The sequence below is a fragment of the Oncorhynchus keta genome, chromosome 35 (assembly GCF_023373465.1).
Source record: "Oncorhynchus keta strain PuntledgeMale-10-30-2019 chromosome 35, Oket_V2, whole genome shotgun sequence".
Lineage (NCBI taxonomy): Eukaryota > Metazoa > Chordata > Actinopteri > Salmoniformes > Salmonidae > Oncorhynchus > Oncorhynchus keta.
This window is the reverse complement of record NC_068455.1, coordinates 62,614,586-62,629,958: the sequence shown is the minus strand read 5'-3', so window position 1 is coordinate 62,629,958 and position 15,373 is coordinate 62,614,586. Positions and strand designations below refer to the sequence as shown.

The window sequence follows — 15,373 nt, the reverse complement described above, 5'->3', positions numbered from 1 at the left end:
GACCCATCCCGGATCCGGGATCGTGACTATGGCTCAAGCTCATTAACATAACGCAAAATGCAAAAAAATATTCTTAGAAATATTTAACCTCCACACATTAACAAGTCCAATAGCTCAAATGAAAGATAAACACCTTGTTCATCTACCCAGCAAGTCAGATTTCTAAAATGTTTTACGGCGAAAACATAGCACATATTTATATTAGACCACCACCGAAACAAAAGACGAGGCAGCCATTTTGTCCCAGAAAATATACAATTATAAAAGCAGGATTAAAAAATAAATCATTCACTAACCTTTTGAAAATCTTCATCAGATGACAGTAATAGTACATGTTACACAATACATTTTTTTTTTCAATAATATGTCATTTATATCCATAAATCTCTGTTTACAATGACATTTCAAAAAATGCTACTCAAATGTCCGGAGAAATTATGATAGCTCCGACAGATAACAAGCAATAAACATGACTAAATATACATGTTCTACATATAGTTACAAAGATACACTTCTTCTTAATGCAACCGCTGTATTACATTTATTTTTAACGTTACAGAATTCGGTCACTGGCTATACAATGAGACGGCGCTCAGATATTAGCAGTATGTCTCCTCTACGTTTGGAGTCCACAGAAACCCAAAATGACCACATAAATATTCCCTTACCTTTGATGTTCTTCGATCAGAAGACGTAGAAGGAGTCATACTTACCCAATACATTGTTTGGTTTCACGTTGTGTGTCTCTGTATTGGCATATGCTAACAGCTTCAGCTGAATTGCACCCAAAATGACTTCTGGTCCCGCACTCTTGCGCATCAAAACTTCAAATTTACATATTATATGTTGACTAAACTGGTCAAACTATGTGCAGAATCGAGCTTTATGATGTTTTTAACATGTAAAACAATGATTAGCGCGAACAGACAAACTGTCTTCAATTGCTGTTACTTGGAAAAGAACGTGCCCCAAATCGGCCGCGCGCAATAGAGTGCATGTATTTGAGAGTGACACCAACATTTTCGCCCGCGAAACGACGACGGCTCGCGGGATTCTCACAATGAACGCGCCATTTGAAAGCAGGCATCGCACTGAATACATACATACTGTTCCCAGATCGGTAGCTGCCTGGGAAGGGTGGGGGCGATGACGTCAAAGTTGACCCAACTTTTCTCTTGACAAGAGAGAGTTTGGGAGAAAGGCTGCCCTGAGAGTTCTGCTTTACATACAGACATAATTTAAACGGTTTTAGAAACTTTAGTGTTTTCTATTCAATAATAATTATTATATGCATATATTAGCAATTTTGGGAAAAAATATTTTCAGTTTACTATGGGCACGCACTTCCTCCAAAGGGGGCAGTATTGAGGCCTAGTCTTAAGAGGTTTTTAAACTTGCATTCTATTATTTGTACAGATGAACGTGGTACCTTCAGGCGTTTGGAAATTGCTCCCAAGGCTGAAACAGACTTGTGGAGGTCTACAATTCTTTTTCTGATTTCTGTTGATTTTCCCATGATGTCAAGCAGGCACTGAGTTTGAAGGTAGGCCTTAAAATACATCCACAGGTACACCCCCAATTGACTCAAATTATGTCAATTAGCCAATCAGAAGCTTCTAAAGCCATGACATCATTTTCTGGAATTTTCCAAGCTGTTTGAAGGCAGTCAACTTAGTGCATGCAAACTTCTGACCCACTGGAATTGTGATACAGTGAATTATAAGTGAAACAATCTGTCTATAAACAATTGTTGGAAAAATGACTTGTGTCATGCACAAAGTAGATGCCCTAACCAACTTTCCAAAACTATAGTTTGTTAACAATACATTTGTGGAGTGTTTGAAAAATGAGTTTTAATGACTCCAACCTAAGTCTATGTAAACTTCCGACTTCAACTGTATTCCCAAGTCTTTGTCCCAAACACTTGTCATGACATTGTAAATACGCTACTGTTTAGGCTTGTATCATCCGGATACAAAAAAAATCTAAATACATTTTTTTTCTAAAATGTTTCCATTCAAGGAACCTCTAACTTACCTTATTCCATCAGCACGCGAGTTACTAGGTTTACAGAACTCTATCCCATCAACCGGACCTGGCTTCACACCCTAATTAACAAGGATTTACTGTTACATAGGCTGAATACTTTTCAGGCACATTTTTTTTATGGATATTGACAGACTCACACGAGTGTTCTTGGCTTGAGCCAACTCTGTTTTGTGTCTGTTCAGCTGTGAACTGGTGGTGCAGCAGGAATGTTTAGTTGAGAGTAGTGCACTGTCTGGTAAAGAAGGGCCACCAGATGATTGCACAGAGACTTCCTGCTTTGAACCACTATCACTGGTACGGAGTACTTTAACACCATCTGTGAAGCGAAGATAAGTAAAAGATAAGTATTATGAAAGACTGACGTGAGAAACAAGAATTATGCAGCCCATAAATAACAGCAAACATAGTAGTGTCTAGTCTTCTTAACGAGGGGCTCATTTAACAATACAGGAATACATTGTGTCTCAGTAACAAAATTACCAAACACTGCATCAACAGATCTTTACCAAATAACCTGTTTAGGTGGCAATTCTCAATTGGGACCCACAATGAATATCTATCTATTGATAAGATTAAACATTGACACTGTCTCCAACACACCATAATGACAGTGTCCCACAGGAGATATTTAACAAGGGCACTAGTCACCATCTATAACCTTTCCCTACTCTCATGTTGTGTGGCTTTTCATTCTCCCTCGTGGACCTGTGACAGGCAGTCCTCACAGTGATCTCCCCTGTCAATGTATCTTTGTTAGATACTGTGTAGAAGACATGAATAACAAGTCTTTTTAGCTAGCAAATATAGGTAGCAAGCATAAGTTAAGCAAGCTAACAAATACACACATTCTCAGGTAGATTCTGTCAACGTTACATCATTTTACGAAGTAACTAGCTAGCTACAGTTACTAGTTAAATTAGCTAGCTAGCTAATGATTGTAGCTAGCTTTGTCTGTCACTGACTTGGTACTCACCTTCATAGTTATCTATGTAGCTTCCTATATATCTTGAAGTCATTTTCGTTCTTGCTAGCTGGAGTCTGAGACCGATGTAACAATTTGATGTACATTAATAATATTCATTTGAGGAAAGTCCTGAAGACAGCTAGTAAAAAAACTGCGACAGTTATACACTGTTATATTGTCAATAACAACTAGACTGACTTTCGTTCTATAGTATTCCAGACCAGAAGGAAGTGTGCTTAGAGCGTTCGATCATGGAATGTGCAATAAGGGCTAATGCGTCAAGACATTCCTCTTCTGTAATTTGACCTTCACATGAGTCTTTATGTACAGCTGTTCATTTTATAATTAATTAAAAAAAACTCCTTAAAATGTACTTGGGTTAGATGGAGATGGAGGAGACTGAAACAAAAACATGCTTAAAGTACTTTCAAAATATTATTTTTATTGTTATCTGTACAGTTAGTCCCTCTATTTCCTTTGGTAATATTAACTATTTTGACCTGTATTGCTTTTGTTTGAAGATGGATATTGAATTGCATGGCCTGGCTTTGTTCAGCCTGCCTCATGCCAACTTCTAATGGGAAGTGTATGAGCTATAGACTGTTGTGTTTTCACCATTTATCCCCTGGCTTTATGAGGTGTACTATAATATGAAGAATCCAAAATGGAGCAGACCAAAGGAAATGTAACCACGTAATCTGTGAAATCACATTCCTAGACTAGAGAACAACTTCTTTACGAATCCAAGTCTATGCATCTCTACGTGATCTCTTCCCAAACACGCAAAGCTTTTCGAATAAGACCCTGGGGGCTATGGCGGTGTCAATACACCTCTTCATCGGCTCTATGCACAGGGGAAATGAGAACAATGGATAGCGGGTGGAGAGATGGAGATGGAGAGAGCCTCCAGCTTCCCGTCTCATCCCATCTCATTTCCTTCACGGTTGCAGACAAGTGAAAGGACTACAAGATTGATAACGACGACGGCTGAAGCGTCCGGCCAGGTACCTTTGGAAAGCTGCCAACGGGAGCCACCTGTATAGACTGAGGGGATCTCAGGTGTGTTTGACTGCACTGTGATGACAGTTAGCCAGAGGAGAACAGCTGGTAGCATCAACCAACACCCTGTAAAGGTGCAAGAGGAGGTGCAGGTCAGGACTGTCTCTCTAATTAGTGGGATGATTGTGATCTAATCATTCGCTAAGGAGCACTCTACACTGAGTATACAGTAGGAACACCCCACCCACCCTTTGCCCAAAGAACAGCTTCTATTTGTCGGGGCATAGACTCTACATGGTGTTCGAAAGCATTCCACAGGGATGCTGGCCCATGTTGACTCCAATGCTTCCCACAGTTGTGTGAAATTGGCTGTATGTCTTTTGGGTGGTGGACCATTCTTGAAACACACGGGAAACTGTTGAGTGTGAACAACCCAGCAGCGTTGCAGTTCTTGATACAACCGGTGCACCTAGCACCTACTACCATACCCCGTTCAAAGGCACTTAAATCTTTTGTCTTGCCCATTCACCTTCTGAATGGAACACATACACAATCCATGCCTCAATTGTTTAAAAAAATCCTTCTTTCACCCGTTTCCTCCCGTTCATCTACACAGATTGAATCAGATTTAACAAGTAACATCAATAAGGGATCTTAGATATAACCTGGATTCACCTGTCATGGAAAGAGCAGGTGTTCTTAATGTTTTGTATACTCAGTGTATGCGTCCCTTCAGAGGAGCTACAGGAAGGATCCTTCTCTGGCTGTGTGCTCCGTCTTGTCTAACACAGATGAGGAAAGCCGTCTGCAGAGTCTACAGCCAGACAGACAGCCAGAGAGGTGCATTCTCAGAGGAGAGGTAGTACCTGTTTAAAGACCCAAAGAAGAGGCTTCTTTAACTCTGATGGTTGAGTTCGTAGTAATCAAGCACTTTTGTCGGGATGAAGCACTTTGGCTTTTCAAACAACGACGCAAAACAATCCAGAATTTATCTTGAGTCTTTGTATTAGTGGCTCTGAGCACTTTCTGTAGTGGAACTCTAAGAAGCTGCAAAGAGAAGCTACCAACAAGAGCTACCTGTGTAGAGCGAGGCAATTTTAGATCAGTTTCACTAAACTATTATGCCAGTTTGACGAGTTAAACTGGCATAATAGTTCAGTGAAAATGGGTGTCTGTGCCCAGTGGTGGTTTGCATCATTTGTATTTTATTACTGTCAGTCTCTCTAGTCTAGCTGCACGGTTGCATTCTCTAAAAACAGGTAGTACATGTTTAACGCAATCCTTAAGTTGTTACAGAAACCTTTTCCTTGAGATTCTCAAAGCTTTAAAAAGGGGGCACTCTCCCACAACTCACCAATAACATGCAGGTAGACTCTTTCCCTGTCCCCAATATTTACCACCAGATAACCTAGTGCCAGGGTGAGTTTATAACGGTCAGAAGTGATGGTTCTGTGCTGAAAAACAATCTATTGAAAGCCGTCAAATGCTTCTGCCACTTGAGAAGACTTCACTGCCTGTCACTGGCTGTGATCCAAATAGCTTTACTACCCATGCCTCATTTCACCCAGGACTGCAGACAAGGAAGGCACAAGAGACTCAACATGTTTTGATCGAATGCCATTCGATTCACTTTATCAACGCTGTTCGGATCAGTGGTCGCAGAGAAAAGGAATTCAAGTGCAGTTAAGATTACAGTGACTTGCAAAAGTATTCAGACCCCTTGGATTTCTTCATTATTATTGTGTTATAAAGTGGGATTAAAATGGATTTCATTGACAAGGAAGACATACAAGCTCTTCCAGAGAGCATATTCAACTGACAATCTCTTAAAAAGAACTGATGTTGGCACAAAATGTCAGAGCATAACTAACAAAATTAGTTAAAAATGTATGCTTAATCCAGTATAAATTAATGTAAAGAATTATACAAAATTCAGAAATTCTACAGCACAATGGCAGAGTCATGTTCTAAATATAAAACTAGTAATGACTCAATAATCCATGCTTTCTGGGAATGATATGAAGTCCAAAAGTTATGGGTGGAGCTAGAAAGTTGGCTGTCTTTTAATATTTCAAGACATGGCATACGGGGGTGTAGTGAGATACCCGCGGAGTTAGACGACTTTCTTCTCATTACTCATCTTGAAAAGCATGTACTAAAAACATGGAAATCAATCACTCCGCCATAAATGAACACAATGGAAAAAATATAATGATCTATTATTTAAAATATTGAAAGTGTGTGGGCTACGGAGAGAAACAAAATGGTGCAGTTTTGGACCATGTGGCGGAAAGCGATGTGGGCGCTTGAGATGTGTGTGTATGCTAGTGGGTCTGGGCAGGCGCGATGTAGTTGATGTTTGTATACTGTTGTTGTTTGTATGTGTATGCTTCGTATCGTTAAAAAAAGATATATATATTTTTTCCAAGATAAAAAAATAAATAAAAAATAATCATTTTTTGTCAAATATCTACACAAAATACTCTGTCAAAGTGGAAGAAATAATATTTATAAAATAACTCAAATATAGTCATTGTATAAGTATTAAGACCCTTTGTTTAGGCAAGCCTAAATTAGTTCCGGTGTACAATTTGGCTTAACAAATCAAATAGAAAGTGACATGGACTCACTATGTGCAATATCAGGGGTTGTCATGATTTGTAAATGACTACCCCTTCATACATACATACAGATGTTTTAAGGTCCCTCAGTTAAGTATCGAATATCAAGCACAGATTCAGCTACTAAGACCAGGGGGTTTTGAAACTGCTCAGGGATGTTACCATGGGGCCATTGGTGATTTTAAAACAGCTACATTGTTCAATGTCTGTGATGGGAGAAAACTGAGGATGGATCAACAACATTGTAGTGACTCCACAATAATGACCTAAATGACAGAGTGAAAAGAAGACAAATATTCCAAAAACATGCATATTGTATGCAACAAGGAATTTAAGTAATAGTGAAAACCAAAAACTTGCAAAGGAATACACTTTTGGGCTTAAATGCAAAGCCTTATGTTTGGGGGGAAATCCAACAAAACACTTCATTGAGTAACTGCCTCCTTATTTTCAAGCAAGGTGGTGGCTGCATCATTGGTATGTGTATGCATGACATTGGCAAATACTGGGGAGTTTTTCCGGGTGAAAAGAAACAGGATAGGGCTAAGCATAGGCAAAATCCTATAGAGAAACCTGCTTCAGACTGCTTTACACTGGGAGAGGAATTCACGCTGCTTACCAAGAAAACAGTTAATGTTCTTAAGTGGCCAAGTTAGTTTTGACTTAAATCTGATTGAAATACTAGGTATGGCAAGACCTGAAAAGTGCTGTCTAGCCATGATCCCCAACATCTTTACATAGCTTGAAGAATTTAGAAAAGAATAGGCAAAAATTGCGCAATCAGGTGTGCAAAGTAGAGGGCTGCATTCAGTATGCGGGTCCCAACAGATCATTGCGGCTAGGTTGCCATTTTTCATTCTGAGGGGGATCAGAGACTACTTTGGGATAAAAATACTTATGTTGTCCTGCAGATTATTTGCAAACGGTCATCTTTCTGCTTTGCATGAGTTGGCCTACCGATTGTATTAAAAGCACATATTTATTTGCATTATTCACACACCGAATTCTCTGCTTCAATTTCAGTGAATTAACTACCTCTCCTAGTATGTGGTCTCATTGAAATAGGCTGCCTACATGGGCGGAGAATCACGTGGCAGTACATTTTAAATATGAATTTAACGTAAATATTCGTAGACTGTAGTTTACCAGTGTCGGTAAATAAATATTGATACCGGAAAGAATTGGAGGACGCTTAACCAACGTGAGTCGAGTTGCAATCAAACATTTGTATCATCATCGAAAAGAAAAACGGCACAGGTTAGGCTACTATGGTGAGCGAACGTTGCGCCTTTTAATTTTTAATGAGTATTGATTACCCATTTATTTGCCTCTGCCTGCAAAATCGTCCCCCTAAAAGGTAGGCTGTGTCCTATAGGCCTGAGCAAAACGTAGCAAGTGTTACGGTCATCATTCAAGCTCCTTCCAGTTCAGTCAGTAGCCAGCCCTACGTGCGGGATCATGTGCGCGTGTGGCCTCAATTAAATAGTTGGCTATAGCCTGCATGGGCGGAGAAGCACGGGGCAGTTCTTTTTCCAAGGAAATGTTCTTCCTAAATATGATTAGGCTATAGTTTTCTACATTGCCTAGAAATACATATTGACCACCCCTATTTCTGTCAGAAAATCTTCCCACTTCTAAAAGGTAGGCTGTATAAAATAACTCAAGAGAAATGGCAAATTTCTCCAACTCTGCTGTCTTCGAACTACATCTACCATATTGGCTGATCTAGCCCAGTAATACAGATAGCCTAATATAATGGGCCACGCGAGAATCTGGTCGTTTAACTTATATCCTAAGTTATTTTTGCACATTTGATATTGCCTATAGGACGCAAAATTCCAGGGACCTTGGCTGGCAAGTGAGCTGCGTCACATACGTCTAAAATAACATTGAGGACTGTGGTTGGGTTTGAGACGAGTTCTGTGCAAGTTGGGTAGAAAGCCATGCAGTGGGTGTGGTATGAAAAGCTATGGGAGTGGGATAAATAAATCAGTCCCGCCAGACCTCTATTGCAAAGCTCTTAAGGACTTACCCAATTAGACTCACCTTTGTAATTGCTGCTAAAGGTGTTTCCAACATCTATTGTAAATACGAATTTGTTCTTAACTGACTTGCCTATTTAAATAAAAGTAAAAAACGAAAAAAATAAACTCCAAAACGACTAGATTTTATTTCACATTTTTCTGGATCTTTTTTTTCATTCTACATTTTTCTCCCACTTTGACAGAATCTTTTGTGTAGATTGTTGTCAAACCGTGTTAGGACCTGAACAGTTTCACTGCACTGGTGCAGCTGGTAAAACACACAGAAGGAGGTTGCCCACAATCACAGGATTCAGAAGCACTTGGAATGGGTGTGATTGAATCATCTGCTGAGATGCACTCACTGAAAGATGATTTTAGGTCTTCTATGGAGGCAGCTTTTCTGGTCCGCATCACATTCATTCTGTACATTCCATACCAACTTGGCACTAACAACACTGCATCTAAATTGTTTTCATGTCATTTCAACATAATTTTGTCAATAATTTCAGTCAGTCATAGTGGATTACCAACAAGTTGTATGTTGAAATGACCTGAGTCCAGTATACCCCATACCCCATATGACCAGGTAGAATTTAACCCGTTAGTATTTCCTGTTACCTACCCAGACACGTGAGGGTTAAAGTTTAAAGGACAAAGCCAATACCGTAAGGTCTCTATATTTCTATCATCAACTAGTTTTTCTACTATTTTAAGCCAATGAATGGACAAATTATATCTTATATTTCTCATGGGACTGACGTCACTGGAGCTACACGTGCAACTGGTGCATCAGGCAAACACATTTATCACCTTACCCAGAGCAGCACCGCCAGAGACCCTGACCCTTAACCTGCGCAAATGGGAGACCTGGGTTCAAATAGTGTTTGTTTTCCTTCAAATATTTTGAATGTTTGATTGGGCCTGGCCTAAAGTGCCAGATGGACGGGGTTTGTAATTTTGGGACTACACCATTCGTTTCATTGTGCCAGTCAAGCTCAATCAAGCACAGCTCAAAAGAAAACAAATACTATTTGAACCCAGGTGTGGTTCATAGACACGTGACTCATTGAGGAATCTGAAATACTCTGGTAGTCAGAGGGTGATTGCTAGAAGGGATATAGCTTTGTCAAACTGAAGTCAAAAGTTGAATATGTTTGCATTTTAGCTAACCCTAACACTTTTCCTAACCGTAAACAGATTCTCCTAACCGGCTACATTAATTTTCCTAACCTGCTGTATAAGTTCTCCTAAACACTAAGTAAAATCTGACAAAAGCTGTATATCGGCAAGTAGGACAGCGCGTTCCAAGTCCCGCCAATATCCAGCAACTTTGCGCCACCATTGAAGAGGAGTGGGACAACATTCCACAGGCCACAATCAACAGCCTGATCAACTCTATACGAAGGAGATATGTCGTGCTGCAGGAAGAAAATGGTGGTCATACCAGATACTGACTGGTTTTCTGATCCACGCCCCTTCTTTTTCAAAAAAGTATCTGTGACCAACATATGCTTATTGTCACACCTGCTCACGCGCCAGGCTCCCCAGCATTGCGCACACCTGCCTTCCCGTTACGTGCATCAGCGATTATTGGACTCACCTGGACTCAATCACCTCTGTCATTACCTTCCCTATACATGTCTGGTTCCCTGTAAATTCTTCCCAAAGTGTCGACACAGCTGCATTCAGACAAAAGACATGGCTTCCCCCGTGGTGGTATTCATATCCCAGGTACTAGCCTGTATGAGTGTACCTTCAGGGACTTACCATTTACCATAAAAGTTACGGCCGGTCGTTATACAATGGGCCTACTGAATTAAACTCAGGCTCTCCAGGTCCGTATCCTATACTGTTCAGGCTACGATTCTCATTTCCCCAAGATGGGGAGGCAGGTAGCCTAGTGGTTAGAGTGTTGGACAAGTAACCGGAAGGTTGCAAGATCAAATTCCGAGTTGACAAGGTTAAAATCTGTCGTTCTGCCCCTGAACAAGGTAGTTACTGTTCCAAGGCAGTCATTGAAAATAAGAATTTGATCTTAACTGACTTGCCTAGTTAAATAAAAAGGTACAAAAATAAAAATGAGTGGAAACAGATATCGGAACTTGCCTACCGTGATTGTTGCCAGCTCTGCTCCACTGGTCTGGACTCTTTGGTTTGACTACAAATCATGGTGAACCCTGCTTGCAGCGCGATCTGATAGTTATTTACTCTGAAAAATAAAAACCTAACAGGCTCTAGGGAAGCTTAACCAAGTTTAATTCTTCCCAAAGGGTTGACACAGCTGTATTCAGACAAAAACATTTAACAATCCACCTTTCCAGAAACAAGTATCTCAGTTGCCGCTTGTTATAGACCACCCTCGGCCCCCAGTTGTGCCCTTGACACCATATGTGAATTGATCGCCCCCCCCATCTATTTTCAGAGTTCGTACTGTTAGGTGACCTGAACTGTGACATGCTTAACACCCCGGCCGTCCTACATCCTAAGCTAGATGCCCTCAATCTCACACAAATCATCAAGGAACCTACCAGGTACAACCCTGAATCCGAAACCATGGGCACCCTCTTAGATATCAGCCTGACCAACCTACCCTCTAAATACACCTCTGCTGTCTTCAACCAGGATCTCAGTGATCACTACCTCATTGCCTGCATGCGTACTGGGTCCGCGGTCAAACGACCATCCCTCATCACTGTCAAACGCTCCCTAAAACACTTCAGCGAGCAGGCCTTTCTAATCGACCTGGCCCAGGTATCCTGGAAGGATATTGACCTTATCCCGACAGTAGAGGATGCCTGGTTGCTCTTCAAAAGTGCTTTCCTCTCCATCTTAAATAAGCATGCCCCATTAAAAAAATATATAACTACGAACAGACATAGCCCTTGGTTCACCCCAGACTTGACTGCCCTTGACCAGCACAAAAACATCCTGTGGCATTCTGCATTAGCATCAATAGCCCCGCGATATGCAACTTTTCAGGGAAGTCAGGAACCAATGTACTCAGTCAGTTAGGATAGCTAAGGCTAGCTTTTTCAACCAGAATTTTGCTTCCTGTAGCACTAATTCCAAAAGGTTTTGGGACACTAAAGTCCACGGAGAATAAGAACACCTTGTCCCAGCTGCCCACTGCACTGAGGATAGGAAACACTGTCACCACCGATAAATCAGCCAAATTATCAGCCAAAATTGTTGCAACCCTTATTACTAGCCTGTTCAACCTCTTTCGTATCGTCTGAGATCCACAAAGATTGGAAAGCTGCCGTGGTCATCCCCCTCTTCAAAGGGGGAGACACTCTAGACCCAAACTGTTATAGACCTATATCCATCCTGCCCTGCCTTAACATTTTCAAAAGCAAAGTTAATAAACAGATCACCGACCATTTCGAATCCCATCGTACCTTCTCCACTATGCAATCTGGTTTCCGAGCTGGTCATGGGTGCACCTCAGCCACACTCAAGGTCCTAAACGATATCATAACTGTCATCGATAAGACAGTACTGTGCAGCTGTCTTCACCAACCTGGCCAAGGCTTTCGACTATCAATCACCACATTCTTATCGGCAGACTCAATAGCCTTGGCTTCTCAAATGACTGCCTCGCCTGGTTCACCAACTACTTCTCAGACAGAGTTCAGCGTGTCAAATCGGAGGGCCTGTTGTCTGTACCTCTGGCAGTCTCTTTGGGGGTGCCACAGGGTTCAATTCTCAGGCAGACTCTTTTCTCTATATATATCAATGATGTCGCTCTTGCTACTGGTGATTCTCTGATCCACCTCTATGCAGACAACACCATTCTGTATACACCTGGCCCTATTTTGGACACTGTGCTAACAAACCTCCAAACGAGCTTCAACGCCATACAACACTCCTTCCATGGCCTCCAACTGTTTTTAAGTGCATGCTCTTCAACCAATTGCTGCCCGCACCTAGAATATGTGGACTACAACTACAAATACCTAGGTGTCTGGTTGGACTGTAAACTCTTCTTCCAGACTCACATTAAAACCTATTCGGGCTAGAGGGCAGTATTTTCTTGTCCGGATGAAAAGCGTTCCCAAAGTAAACTGCCTGCTACTCAGGCCCAGAAGCTAGGATATGCATATAATTGGTAGGTTTAGATAGAATAATGTCTGTGAGTATAACAGAACTGATATGGCAGGCAAAAACCTGAGAAATCCACCCAGGAATTTATTTTATCACTCTTTTCAATGTTTTTTTTTTAATGTGGATCTAGATTTGTAGCACTTGCTTGCAGTTCCTATCGCTTCCACTAGATGTCAGTCTAGAAATTGGTTGATGGTTTTGCTTAGATAAATGAAGAAGTAGGACTGTTCAGAATGAGGGTCGAGTCTAGTGTACTGTTGTAGTTGGGGCGCACGACCTGAAAGCTCGCTCCACTTTGTCTTCGTCTGGTATTGAACACAGTTTATCCCGTCTTAAATGTTATTAATTATTTACGTAAAGAAATACCTAGTTGTATTAGGAACATTGTTTGAACTGTTTGGAACAAGTTTACAGGTAACTTATTAGATATGTTGTAGTCATGTTGCGCAAGTTGGAACCAGTGTTTTTCTGGATCAAACATGTCAAATAAAATTGACATTTGAGATAACGGAATTTATCGAACAAAAGGACCGTTTGTGATGTTTATGGGACATTTGACTGCCAACAAAAGAAGTTCTTCAAAGGTAAGGCATGAATTATATTGTTATTTCTGAGTTTTGTGTCGCGTCTGGCGGGATGAAATATGATTGTCTGTTTGATTGATGGGGTGCTGTCCTCAGATAATCGCATGGTTTCCTTTCGCTGTAAAGCCTTTTTGAAATCTGACACGTTGGCTGGATTAACAACAATTGTATCTTTAACTTCTTGAGGCGCCCATACCTTTAGCGGGCTAATTTTAATCAACACCCGCTGAATTGCAGCGCGACAAAATCAAAATACTAAAAATATTACATTTTCATGAAATCACAAGTGCAATATAGCAAAACACAGCTTAGCTTGTTGTTAATCCACCTGGGGTGTCAGATTTCAATACAGCTTTTCGGTGAAAGCATAGCAAGCGTTTGTAAGAACATCACTCTCAGTAGACAAAATATTAAACACTAGCAGCCATGTAGATTGGTCACGAAAGTCAGAAAAGCCATAGATTAAATCACTTACCTTTGATAATCTTTGGATGTTTGCACTCACGAGACTCCCAGTTACACAATAAATGTTCCTTTTGTTCCATAAAGGTTTTTTATATCCAAAATACCTCCATTTGTTTGGCGCGTTATGTTCAGAAATCCACAGGCTCGAGCGGTGACGACGTCACAGACAAATTCCAAATAGTGTCTAATGTCCACAGAAACATGTCAAACGTTTTTTATAATCAATCCTCAAGTTGTTTATTTAAATATATAATCGATAATATATCAACCGGGACTGTCGCTTTTTCCAATAGAAGAGGGAGAGACAATGGCTGCCCTACTCTGTTGCGTAAGCAAAACTCTGCAAACACCCAGCTATCCACTGACGCAATGTTATCTTTCTTGCTCATTTTTCAAAATAAAAGCCTGAAGCTATGTCTAAAGACTGTTGACACCTCGAGGAAGCCATAGGAAAAGGAATCTGGTTGATATCCCTTTAACCTGTTGATCCTTCCCCCTACTTTTTCAAACATTCTGTTAAATTGCGCAACATTTCAGAGCCCTGCTACTCATGCCAGGAATATAGTATATGCATATGATTAGTATGTGTGGATAGAAAACACTCAGACGTTTATAAAACTGGTTAAATCACGGCTGTGACTATAACAGAACGTGCGTTTCATCGAAAAGCGCAGGAAAATCTGATCACTGAAAATTGGAAAATATATCAATGCGCCACTTGAATGTATTGTTGAATGGGAACCACATTACCTGGAGCCGAGATTGCAATTCCTACAGCTTCCACACGATTTCACCAGTCTTGTCAATTGCCTAGGCTTTGTTTCTTGGTCAAACGAAGAAGAGACAACCCATTTCTTCCCGTCTCCGACCGGATATTTTGGTTGAGATTTATCCGGACATTATTTTAAGACGGAGAGCTATAGAATATACATCGCCGCGTGATCAATTTGATCGATTATTAACGTTTACTAATACCTAAAGTTGCATTACAAAAGTATTTCGAAGTGTTTTGTGAAAGTTTATCATCGACTTTTTTAATTTTAAAAATGACGTTGCGTTATAAAACGCAGTTTTTTTCCTTGATCACACAGTCTTCATAGATCGATATCTAGGCTATATATGGACCGATTTAATCGAAAAAAAGACCCAATAGTGATGTTTATGGGACATCTAGGAGTGCCAACAAAGAAGATCGTCAAAGGTAATTAATGTTTTTATATTTTATTTCTGCATTTTGTGTAGCGACGACTATGCTAATTATTTTGTTTACGTCCCCTGCGGGTCTTTAGGGGTGTTGCATGCTATCAGATAATAGCTTCTCATGCTTTTGCCGAAAAGCATTTTAAAAATCTGACTTGTTGGCTGGATTCACAACGAGTGTAGCTTTAATTCAGTACCCTGCGTGTGTGTTTTAATGAACGTTTGAGTTTTAACGAGTGCTATGAGCATTTAGCGTAGCACATTTGCATTTCCAGATGTCTAGATGGGACGCCTGCGTGCCGGGTCGACCTAAGAGGTTAAATGGAGGCAAGGCATCCAATGGAACAGAGCTTTCAGGAAAAA

General features: G+C 40.6%; 1 protein-coding gene across 10 annotated transcripts in view; it reads right to left on the bottom strand.

Annotated features, from left to right (window-relative positions):
• Nucleotides 1-15,373, bottom strand: part of slc16a13 (solute carrier family 16 member 13) — a 47,003-nt gene that overhangs the window by 26,059 nt on the left and 5,571 nt on the right. For 4 of the 10 annotated variants that reach the window (XM_035753180.2, XM_035753183.2, XM_035753184.2 and 1 more), the window contains exon 3: nt 2,187-2,365. The exons of 5 other annotated variants lie outside the window; for them this stretch is intronic. The gene's annotated coding sequence lies outside the window, so the exon portion shown is untranslated. Of the gene's footprint in view, nt 1-2,037; nt 2,109-2,186; nt 2,366-15,373 lie in introns of all 10 variants that reach the window. One more of the 10 variants, XM_052497234.1, reaches the window with a different exon arrangement.